The sequence below is a fragment of the Helianthus annuus genome, chromosome 13 (genome assembly GCF_002127325.2).
Source record: "Helianthus annuus cultivar XRQ/B chromosome 13, HanXRQr2.0-SUNRISE, whole genome shotgun sequence".
In the NCBI taxonomy this organism is placed as follows: Eukaryota; Viridiplantae; Streptophyta; class Magnoliopsida; order Asterales; family Asteraceae; genus Helianthus; species Helianthus annuus.
The window spans coordinates 139,935,536-139,941,253 of NC_035445.2; positions in this window are offsets into that span (position 1 = coordinate 139,935,536).

A 5,718-nucleotide genomic window follows, 5' to 3' on the forward strand; every position below is an offset into this window, starting at 1 on the left:
GGATTTGCTTCATATTCCGGACAAACCACAAGTTCATGTAATTTTTGCGATTTACATATATATTGACTAGTTTGATGCTTTGGATACTGTTTTGGTTGAATGAGAAAATTGTTGATTTGAATTATAAAAGAAAATGATACGCTTGAAAGCGTGGCCACCTCCAGTTACAGGGGAAACTCTGGCGAAATTTTTCTAAAAACCTAACACTTAAAAGTATTTTCATCACAAGTGTTATAAATGTATTTCTGACTTGTTTTCAAAATGTAAATTTCGCCACGTCTTTATTTACAAAATATCGGAGGTGGGATTTACAAAATAAAACGGGATAAATATATATTTGATATATATATTTTTCATAACGTCACTTGTGAATTTTTATGATTATTTTGTGAACTACACAAATATTATTTTTAGGGTAAAAATAATATTACCAAAGGTTAACAACTCCAAAATAATACGAACGCCTTCACAATAAATATTAAGTTACAACGGTATTATTAATACCACCCGATCTTTAAAACGTAGCTTACGCATTTTCGGAAAAATACTAATGAATGAGTATTTTGTCAAGGTATTATTTTGGGAAAATCATATGTATAAATATATAATATTTTTGAGAAGAATATTTATATTTTGGAGTAAGAAATAAAATATATATTAGGTGAGACTTAATAATATATTTCGAAGTTATACGAACGCACATGTATTAAATCCCCCATCCTTGGGAAGGAAAATAATTACCAAGTATTTACAAAATGTAAACACGAAATAGTTGTCTAACTATTTCCCAAAAACTTAAACCATAAAGCTAAGGCACGACCGTCCGTCTAATAGAGTTGGTACGTGTAGGTCGTCGCACAGCTGCTTGATCAGGAGATATACTTGGTAGAGACGCACCACTGTGAGTTCATCTCCCCCTTTTCTCTTAACTGTTTTCAGTTTTCTAAACTGCGGGGGTGAAATACATGTTACTATGATTACGAATATTTCTTACATGGTATGGTTAGCGTAAGGAGGGTATTTATTTAGATCATGTGAATGGGTAGGCGGAAACTTGATGCCATTAATCCTCATAGTAGGACCGAGGGGCAGGAGCGGTAGATCTATCTGGGTGTAGCGAGCCCAGCCCCAGGCTCAGCATAACGGACCTCGGGGTGACTTCGTACCCAACGCATAAATCTGCTAGGTTTGAGTCTTCCTACTTGCACTTCACACATATCGATGGCCTTGCAAACCATTGGTGATCTCTTTTTCCTTATTTGCTACATACCAGGATTTTATACCTACAAAGGTTTTACTTACTCACTACACATGAACTTGCTTAACAATTTTTGTTGATTTTTCCAACTTACATGTATTTCAGGTAATTAAGGATCTGGCATGGTATGCTACGTTTTTCACGCTGCTTAAAAGTTACGAGGTCATCGAAGTTTAGGGGTGTGGCTTTTACCTGGACGAGTCACAGTCCTTAAACTGCGTCTGCTTTACGTTGTGGTCATGAATTCCGATCAATGTTTTATGTTATTAGGTTGTAATTTCCGATGCATGTGTCAGCACTTTTAAAACAATGTTGTGGTACTTTTATTTTGAAACTTAAATCAATGGATGATCTGCATGTTTTTAACTTCCTATAGCTTTGTTATGATTAAGCTATGGTATTAAGAAGTCACACCAAATTAACCACGCTTCCGCAAAGCCAGGGTGTGACAGCTTGGTATCAGAGCTCTGATCATAGCGAACTAGGATTCCTTCTTGAGTCTAGACTATGATCACTAGGGCTCTCACGAAAACATTTTTACTGCATACAAGTCCAGATCCAAAACGTTTTTATAAACAAATGTTGAGCACATTTTATTTTTTTTGTTATAGGCTCTGTCTGGGAGGCCGAGGCTTGGTCTGGGAGACCGAGGTAGTTGTCTAGTGGGACTAGTAAGAGCAGTCTGAGAGGCTGGGAGAATTGGCTAGTGGGACTAGGAAGAGCAGTCTGAGAGGCTGGGAGAATTGGCTAGTGGGACTAGGAAGATCAGTCTGGGAGGCTAGTGGGACTAGGAGAACTATTTGATTGCTTAATTGGTGACTAATGTGTTTACCTGATTGTATGATGGATTATTTGTGCATATTTGTGTTTATGATACAGACACCACGTATTCAACAGGTACTGGTGAGTCGGACACTACAGACCCCATGCCCCTAAGATCAGCCGACATAGCCCCATCAAAACACGAGGTGTATAACTCAACTACTACCAACACGGACAATGACGATTTCCAGCCATTTGCGCTGCCCGATGTCGTGGATGAGCCCGCTGATAGCCCTATCGCTGGGGATTCGCCGTTCGTGGAAATCCCTGCCCCTATACCTCTTGCCGCTTACCCTATTGTTGATATGCCGCTGGACGTAGGCGCTAACGACGACGTCGACTTGTTTGATGAGGACCCACTCAAGGGTAACATGGAGGGCGAGGCCCTTATTGCTGCCAGTGATCTCCTACTTCTCGCTGATGCTCCCGCGGAGGAGGCACCCATCCATTCACCTGTCCCAGATTCCTTTGAGTTTGTAGCATCTGCACCTTCACATGCGCAGGGAGTGCAGCATCATTAGCACGACACGGACCCTGATAAGGCATCATCCACTACACCTGCCCCTGCCCCTAGCTTTGAGTTTGATCATAACATTGAGTTTATCCAACTAGATCAACCTGTGGTGGATCCCGTAGCCCCTGTTGACCCAATGTTGCTGACCCCGCAAATTTTGAGAAGAAGTATGAGGATCCGGAGCCTGCAGTGGCCCCCGAGCCAGTAGTTGCTCCTGACCCCGTATTCGAGCATGGCTCTATTCATGCTGATGTACCCGCTGTTGATCCTTTGAGTGATGATGTACCTAATCATGATCATCCTTTTGTTGCTCCACTGTTGAAGGATGAGCATGCTTTTGATGCCCATGTTGATGCTCCCCTACATTGCTGATATTCCTGCTGATCCTTTTATTGCCCCTTTTCCTGACCCTGTGCTTAGTCATGCGCATTTTGCGACCCATGTTGATCCTCGACACACGCACACCTGAGGAGGGCGGATAGACAATGATGATGACTACCCCCTTTTCATGGTACCTGTTACACCCCCCCCCCATGTGGCTCCTGTTTTAGCCCTGTTTCAGTTCCTATGGATGCACCTTTGCTCCCACACTCACCACTGATGCTCACCACACCGTTACATGACCCGGAGCCTGCGCCCAAGCCAGCTACTACACCATTTGGGTCAGCTTGATGTTGCGCCTGCTAAACCTACACCTTTACGTGGTCACGATCCTGTTTCTTTTTAGACTGCCAGACATTGCACCCCTTATATGTACCTGCATCAGACAGCCCCCTCATTTGTGAAGAGGTTCGTTTTCCCTTGTGAAGATCGACGCCCATTGCGCCATCATGCTTAACACTTTCTGTCAGGATATACCCGCGCCTAGTAGGGATGCTCCAGGCCGCACCACTTGCTACATTCACTTCTACAACGCTCGATAGGCCGATTTGATGGTCCCTATAAACGCACTATGCTAACTATAAACCCTCACCATTTCTCGCATTGTGAAAAACGCACACAGGATAAGTTGCTCTTGTAACATCAACTGCAGTTAAGGATATGAGTCGCGAAACGTGGAAGCTTGAGCTGACACCACAAAGGGCAACGTCAAATGCAAAACATTGCATAACCAAAAACATGAGTTAAGGGTCTACATCACAAGACAGCATATTGTCTGAAAACTTTAAGTAAAACACCACGTCCTCCACCAGCATGCCTTGATCCGCCACGAACATCAGGATTCCTTTTATGCCCTTGACCTCTGATATTCCACCGTCCCCAGGATTTTTGATGATCATTTCTTTTACCATTAAGCGGCAAATCAGTTGACTACTTCGAGGAATATACGAGCTCGCAGAGGAATTCAAAAATGTCGACAGTTTAATTTTTCTTTCCTCCCCCGCCTTAGTCACCAGAAATGTTGGTGTCTGGAATAACACAGATTGCGTTACGATTGGGTAGAGACCCCAAGATTGTAGAAATTTGTGAGGACCACGCCTGACTACGTAATTTAGATATGCGGATATACTTGTTGGGCAAGGATAGGGAGACCCGGTGACCCTGATAATGTGATACATTTTGTAAGACAATGAAGTTGTAGCCGGAAAACGATGGGAACCAATTGTCATTAAGCATGCACCAAAATATTGTGGTCAATAACCAACGAAAGCACAGTCGTCATGTCACTGCTAAATGCGATCAGTAACGCATATATGCGTACTAAAATTTTTAATACTACATGTTTACTTGCTATACTCTCATTAAACGAAACCCTCAAATTACGTATGAATGATATGATTTTGATGCAATGTGCTTGCCCGTTTAATGAAAAACTAATCATAAGACGTGATACCAATATAACAGGAATGTGCTATGACTGAGAAACACGTGTTTGTTTGATATACTTTCGGTAAACATGATTCCAATTACTTGCTTGATGAATTGCGTGATGTGTAATATGATGACTTAAATATGTGTGATACATGTGCTCCAAACAACTATTTACGTTCCCTGAATAGAAGAGACCTAACTAACATGAACTTCTTCCTAGAAGATGTCGCATCAAGAAATCACCCGACTAACTGAGGCAGAATGGTTAGCGCACGCCTCTCGAGTCAGAGCTCAGCACGAGGTTCTTCGCTACCAACATGGCGAAGGTGCCTCAGGGAGAAACCTACTAACGGTTGTACCTACCAGCATTTCCTAGAATGCAACCCTCTGAATTTCGGTGGTACGGGAGGTGCCATAGCTTTTGTAAAATGGGTTGAGAATGTGGATGCCGTTGTGCGAATGAGTGGCTGCACGCCAGAGCAGCAAGTCCCGTACGTTTCCGGATTGCTACAAGATGGAGCTCTATTATGGTGGGACCGTAAGGTTCGAGAATTGGGCGAGGCTGTAGCATATGCGATATCATGGAGCGAGCTGAAAGAAATAATGCGAAAGGAGTATTGTTCTCAGAAGGATATCCAAGGGCTGGAACTAGAGTTCTGGGAGCTACAGAAGGAAGGTCCAGAGGTGGTGAAGCACGTGCGAAGGCTTTACGATTTGTCGCAAGTCATTCCGTACCTAGTGGAACCCGAGTTGAAGAGAATGGAGCAATCCATTTGGGAACTGACACCTCAAGCCTTGAGCTTGATGATGGTATCAACGCCACCATCACCCGTGATTGCCCATGTGATAGGACTGGAGCTCACCAAGGAAGCACTTAGGCTGGTGAAACTTTCGATCCCATACGAGAAAAAGGAAACACCAGTAGAGACATCTGGGAGGAACAAAAGGAAGCTCAGTGAATTTCAGGGAGGTGATCAGGCAAATGAAAAGAATAAGGCCAAAAAGGGAAAGATGTACCTGGGTAATCTACCTAAGTGTGAAGTATGCCAACGCCATCATAACGGGAAATGCGGTAATAGGAAGTGTGACAACTGTGGTAAAAGGGGACACGACAGGGAAACGTGTTGGCAGGAGACGAAAAGAGGAAAGAAAGGTTGTAACTGCGGTGGTATGGGGCACCTTGAGAAGGATTGCCCAAGGGAGATTAACCAAGACCATAAAGGAGCTTCCAACACCAGAGCTAGTGAAGCATGCCAGAATCCAGAGATGGTCGCTGGTACGTTCTTTATCAACCCAAAATTTTCCATCCACG